At 45.8% G+C, this 6,880-nt stretch overlaps 1 long non-coding RNA gene across 1 annotated transcript; it reads right to left on the bottom strand.

The window, feature by feature from the left end:
- Window positions 1-239: 239 nt before the first annotated feature.
- On the bottom strand, window positions 240-5,848 carry LOC132662287 (uncharacterized). Its single transcript, XR_009602560.1, has 3 exons — window positions 5,627-5,848; window positions 4,215-4,298; window positions 240-747 (listed from the first exon to the last, which is right to left on the bottom strand). It is a non-coding gene; the product is annotated as an uncharacterized LOC132662287 (long non-coding RNA).
- Between the last annotated feature and the right edge of the window lie 1,032 nt (window positions 5,849-6,880).

Raw genomic sequence — 6,880 nt, 5'->3', positions numbered from 1 at the left:
AGTTTCAGGGGTGCCTGGGTGGCTCAGTCGATTGAGCATTGGACTTTGCCTGAGGTCATGATCTCACCGTCTGTGAGTTCAAGCCCCGTGTTGGGCTCCATGCTAATGGCTCAGAGCCTGGAGCCTACTTTAGATTCTGTGTCTCTTTCTCTCTCTCTGCCCCTCCCCCACTCATGTCTGTCTGTCTGTCTCTCTCTCAAAAATAAATAAACATGAAAAAAAATACTCAACAGTTTCAGTCATGTTTGAAAAATACAGTTTTTAAATTAAAAACATTGTAACAGTTTTTCTTTTCCCACAACTGAAATTTCTTAATCTGTTCACCTATTTTGATGGAATATGAGAAGCTTCACTTGAAATACCGATCCGTTTCTATCCAGTCTGATGATCTGTGTGATAGATTCATTTATTATGTGGTAACATCAAAATCTGTCCAGTCTTCTGCAGAAATGAAATGCTCCCGAAACTGGGGGGAGGGAGGATGGATATCCAATTTGTTTCCTACTCTGCAGAAGATATTTCCTTCGTTCCTGGATCTTGAAGCAGGTCTGCTCTGTGAGTGATTTTAGGTCATGTCCCAGCTGGTTTGGACCTAACCTAGGACTCAGTTACATTTCATGATTGGGGATCAAACTCAGTTGAAAACAGTTCATGCACCTCACTGCTTCCACTGTCCCGGCAGCTTAATCCCAGCCTTCAATTATGGTGGAGTCTCAGAGAACTGACATAAGATCAAATTCCGTGCTTCTGGGCAAGCGGAAGGAACCCAGAGAAGAAAACAGAGAAGAAATTAAATGAGCCCCATGGGAGATCAACCCTGAGTGGACATTCTGGCAAAATGGCAGAATAACTTTCTGCTTAAATAAGAAACTATTTAGAAGTCAGTTACGTGTGAATGATTAACAAAAATAGTTGTCAGTGCGGGTGCCTTCATAAAGAACAGACTGAAGAAAATGATTGGGAAATAATTAAAACAGTATATCGCACAGAGAAATGTTATTCAAAAAGCCTCTCGGGTTCTTTAATTTTTTTCCAGGCGCGAAAAATATCCCTGTTTCTGCCCATAATTTGAAATATCTAGAATGTTGAATTTATCGACAGAAAGTGTACTTACCATCTAATCAGAGAAATCTTAGAGGGAAAAGAGTGCTGTACACATCATAGGTCCCCTAGAGACTCAACTGCTCATAACTCTGCATGAATGGGGGGAAAGTGCCATATTCCCATTAAAGAGCAACACAGTTGGTTAAAGAATGAACAAAAAGCAGCATTTCTTCATTAGTGTCATTGCAGGAAGCTGATGCTCTGAAAGCTGGAGGCCATCAAATGGGATATTGCAGCAATAAAACAGAATAAAAAAATGAAATGCTCCATTCTCTTGTCAATCTCATATGCTTGTCTCTTTCTTGTTAATATACCAGGCGCTACCCTGGTAAGCTAATGCGTATTTGCAGTTTCGTTTTGTGCTTGGTAATTGTGCTATGGGCACTTACTCATTTGACAGAATTTGCTTTAAATGAAGGAAACTGGCAGGTTGGAAGAAAAAAACCCCAATGTTGCCAAATCACCAATTAAGGAAACTGCCAGAGGGCAAACTGGTCCTGAGACTGGTATCTGTAAGATGATATAATGATATTGCACTGCAAGAGACATTTTGAGGAGCCACTTAATGAAGGACAGAAGAGAGGTGGATTACAGGGCTGCTAAGATCAACGACTGCCAGATTTAAACCACAAAGATAGATATGACAGGGTACAGCCGTTTTTGCCGTTTTTGTCCAAGATTTTGGACCTCTAAACAACAAATATATCCAACTGTGATGCAGTTGACGGGAAGGCTGATTGTTCTTCTGTAAACAGGGGAAAGTTGGACTCATAACCCACTCTCTTTAAAACTCCTTATTCGGAAGGGATGTCACCTTAATCAGCAGGAAGGATATGACAATGAAGTCATAATCCTGGCCCACCTTCTTGGACCTCGGTCTAGCGAAGGAATAGGCACACAGGCCTATGATGCTTTGAAGGATGAAGCAGAATATTCTTCTTTCTCCATTGAGTCACCCATCGGCCGCCTATAGGTATCAGGGTGGCCTTTCTGTCTCTATGTTCCTCACTCTTCTTCCCTACGGGAAGTATCCTTGATTTGATTCCATTTCTCCAATTTCCCCCCAGGACCCAGATCCATCTGGCAGTGGGGGTGGGGGATGTGGAGGGTGGTGAGGTGGGGGGAGGACAGCATTCAATCCTGAATGTCTGGAATTGCTAAGAGGCTTTTCATTCCTTCACATTCATAAAGACAGGTATTTTCTTTGGTTTTGCTACTGTGATTGCTTCTCAAGGATAAACTTCCATGAGTTATTACATGAACCCCATCCTTATCTCTTTCCTCTGTTTTGCTGAAGATCCCCTTCCAAGAAAGGATACAGGAGGAAAAGATGAGGGAAGAAAGCCCCATCTTGCCCTGGAGGACACGCATGGAAATCGTGGGGTGAGCCAAGTCCTGAGAAATTACTGAGAACTTGAGGGTAATTTCTGATGAATTACTGAGAACCTCTGCTTTGTGTGGTCACCAGTCCAAAGCTCTCATGTCGTTAACTCTGCTCTATACTAACTAGTTCCCTGATTTGCAAGAGCTGCCCTAAATCACCTAGCCCTTGCCCTGAAATACCAAAAATATCCCTCCGTGATTTCCCTCCCCTGAGAAACCACTAAGACCGTCAACATGGTACTCCCCTGAATTTCAGGAAGTCTAACTTAGCTTTGCTTGATTGAAGGTTTCTTCTGGTGGCCCTTTTGGGGATTGACAGAACAATTCAATAATTTTCCATAACAACAGATGTCTCGGCTACTTGGTAATTTCTCTAGTCATGCGGTCTGTGCATAAACACTTCCTTTTTCTTTTAATGTATCTGAGGATAAGACCCAGAAATACAGCAATAGCCATGACTGAAAGATCATGCATCTTAAAACACTAATAAAGCATTAAAGGAAAATGTTCATCTGAGCAGTGCCCAGAGACCTGAGGGGGTGGCACTGATATTGTAATAGACGAGTTGAGATTTGGATACAGATAGGAGTAAGGTTTTGTAACCTCACCTGAGTCCCTGGGCTCTATAAGCTAAAGTTCCTCCTAGAAAAAGAGCTTACATCATGTCAGTGCCTGGGGATCAGATACACACTGAATTGTCTGGCAAACTAGGAGTGGAAGGATGCACTAAGGGAGCCAAACTACAGAGAAGGGCACAAAAGTTCATCGTGAGATGAGAGGACATAGTGAATGAGCATCTGTGTCCAGGGTCAACAGGTATATGCAGCCCTTGGTGCTTGGACCTACCCACGCCCCGTCATCCTGGGGGCGCACCACACTCTGGGAAGTAGGCGCAATGGAAAGAGCCCTCTCACTGGGCTTAGCAACCCCTGGGGCCCAAGAAACCCTGCTGTGGTTGTTCCCCACAGGGAGAGAAACAAAAAAATGTTTCTCTGGCCCCACCCTTGGCAGATTAGAGGGTTGAGGCACAGAAAACTGGAGCAACAGGGGCTGAGTATTGTAACCTCGAAGGGCAGGGACCCACCGAGGGGGTGGGCCTGAAACATGAACATATGGAACCCCTTGCCCCACTTCCAGAGACTCCCAGAAGGGCTTTGGGGCTACAGTTTTACAAGGAACCGGGATTATTTTTAGGAGTTATCCAAACCAAGAATGAACAAGATTTCGGTGTGAATCTTAAGGAACCCCAAGCTTGAGCCCACAGGTTGATGATGCTTGGAGAGATCTGAGTCACATGGTACAAAATCACTGATTTCCTGGAGGAGTCTTGGTGGGAGGGAGGTGGCCGGGGTGGGGGGGTGGCTGTGCGTGCCGATGCAAGAGATGACCGAACATAATTGTTGCAGTCTGGACCTCTTTGCCCACTGAATTCTTAATCTCCATAGACTGATCATGCTGGGGAAGCAAGCGGTCAAAAGCAAAAGGTGGTCTAGAATAATAGAAGCCAGTGGGACCTGGAATGAGCATAGGAACACACTTGTGGCCGAGATCCACAACATGAAATGGCCTGTTAAGAGGGTGTTATCACTATGTAGGATTCTCTATGCCTGCACACATCCACTCCCCGTGGGCTGGGGACCCAGGAGGCAGAGCAGTTATGACCTCTGTCTCTGCGCCTGAGCGTAGGGAAGAGGAGTTGAACACAGTCTGTGCTATCTTGCATTTACCTCTGTTGGCTCCACATACTGATGTTAAGGATCTGTCCCAGGTCTTCCAGGGCAGTGCTCCTTTAAAGGGTCTGCCCTGCCGGCCTGGGAGGATGGTAGGGAAAAGGAAAAGGGCTGAGGAACCACGCCAGTGTTACTGCTCCCATGCTAACCCTCAGCCAGTTGTGTGCCTTTGAATGAGCCCATTTGTCTCCCTTATTTATCTTTTTCGTCGACTATAGAAAAAGGAACTAATCCCTACACTCTGTGTGACACACTGATGGCTCACTCTGCCCTTCTTCTAGCAAGACACAGTGCTGACAGGCTGTCCTACCTTTCCCCACCTTCTCTGATGAAGATGTGACAAAGTTCTCAACAGTGAAGTATGATGGGAGTGATGGGTCCAATTCCCAGTGTGGTTTTGAGACCAGACCAGGAGGGGTCATAGGCTTTCCCCTTTCCACTTGCTGCAACCCAGATGAGGTACCCTCTCAAAATTAGAAGAAACAAGATGGAGGGGCATCTGGCTGGCTCTGTGGGTGGAGCATGTGACCCTTGATCTTGGGGTCTTGAGTTCAAGCCTCACGTTGACCATACAGCTTACTTTAAAAAAGAAAGAAAGAAAGAAAGAAAGAAAGAAAGAAAGAAGAAAAAAAAAAGAAAGTAGATAGAGAGGATCCAGGTCCCTGAATAATTGTGGGGAGAACTGCATGCTGAGCCAGTCTGTTTACATTTACATGGGGAGGATATAAAGCATCTGGTGTGAGGTATTGCATTTTGGAGGTTCCAAAGGTTAACCTTATCCAGGTTGGGTATATTTCACCAAACTGTTGGAAATCAAAGAAAATAGAGGATGTGATATCCCCTTATAAACTAATGTGTCTTACAAGTAGATTATGACTGCCACATAATTGAATGAGCCATCAGTGGAAGCAACAACTCTGAAAAACTAAACATACTACTGGCAAATGGAATCATCCAGTCTAATCTTACTACACTGAGCAAAGGAAGCAAGGGTGATAGACACATGTTGCTCTCTGAGCGTCAACCCTCTCTTCCTATTAACAGCTCTTCTTCTCTTTGGGGAGTCTTGGAGGTGGCCTCCCAAGACATGAAGCCTGAGGGGCCACATCCCCTCTCCCCGCTTCTGCATATAACCAACCTAACATGAGGATGGCTGGAGTTCATGTCCATCATGCTTCAGAGTGGCAGAGGTGGACCAGACTGTGCCTGGGGCCTGCCCTTTGCTGCCAAGAACCTTGGCTCATGCCCCAGGCGGCTGTCAGCTCTCCACATCTGAGCTCACTCACAGACAGAACTTCAGCAATTAAACAATATCTGTCTCCAGAATCTCCCAGTTCCCTTCATTACAGCCCTTCACGAATCCTCTCAACATCCCTGAGAAAGTGGAAAGCAAGTATGTCTTTCCTAACCTGACAGCAAGCAGATGTTTGGGGAAGGAATTAGCTAGCACACAAGAGCCTCCAGGAGCAGAGGAGAACTTGACTCAGGTGCCCTGGGTATCTGCAGCTGACCAGGGCTTCCTGGCCCACCTTCTTCCTATAATATGTGTCCCTTCTGCCCCTGCTGGGCCAAGGTCCTTGGCATTCCCACTGTTGGAGATTAGAGACTCATTCCTTTGTATTTCCCAGGAATTCTCTTCCTTCAAGATGGAAAAAGTCCTGGGGGAGGGGCTCCGTGTTTCTTTATTACCTAAGATGCTGAGTCACAATGCAGGCTTGGAGCCTCTGGAGGAGGGGCTACCAATGACAAAAGCCATTTCTTTCCCCACAGTAAAGCCCAGGCATGCTCTTTCCATTTGCCACACTTGGTCCCCAGAGCTGAGGGGGACGCAAGTCAAGAACATTAATTGCATCCCGATTTCTAAATCCCCTCTGTTTACTGCGATTTAACCTCCCCAGACACAGATTTTTGCTTCAGGTGCTTTTCTGTTGGTCTCATTTTCCCCATTTTATTGTCTCCTCATTCAGACTTTTCCTGTTGGTCACTGAGCAGTGCAAATGACAGAATCTTTCCCAATAGCCCCAGAAATGTGAGGTGGGGAGAGAAAGAAAGAGTGTGCACCCCTGGACGCAGGAGACAAGCAGGTTTCTGATCTGGGCGCTCTGACATCGCAGCCCCCTGCAAAAACGTACATAGGCTTTACCTTTGATTCACACGCAACCCCCAAACTGACAAGCTTATACCAGACAAGGCATAGTCTGAATGCTTTCGACGCGTTGTTAGAAGCAGAGATCTTTTCCTTTGCCCCCAACTTTCTGACACACTTTTGTTGGCTTCTGATCTTGAAATTCTCCCCCTGCCCTAGGCTCTGATTCTCCCAAAGCCCAGCCTCTCCTCCCAGCCTGTGATCGCCTGACCATTCTTTGAGATGAGTGTCATTTACTTCTTTACAGGGGAAGGGAAGATCTAAGCACTTGTTTCTGACTCCTACTTTCCCTTTATTCTACAGCAAGACAGCAACTGCCTTTGCAAAGGACTACACTAATCAGACACATGCAGTGGAAGGAGGAATTCTGGGCAGGAATTCTGCCTGGACTAATGACTTCATGACTCAGTTTTCTGCTCTGCAAAATGGAAGTAAAAACCCCTTTCTCTCAGGCTTGGTGAAGCCACCACCTTGGTGCCTCTGGCCAATTTAATGGTCTTTAAGTTTTAGCAAGAAC

Source organism: Panthera onca, chromosome D1, assembly GCF_046562875.1.
Source record: "Panthera onca isolate mPanOnc1 chromosome D1, mPanOnc1 haplotype 2, whole genome shotgun sequence".
Classification (NCBI taxonomy): Eukaryota; Metazoa; Chordata; class Mammalia; order Carnivora; family Felidae; genus Panthera; species Panthera onca.
This window is presented reverse-complemented; position numbering and strand designations above follow the sequence as displayed.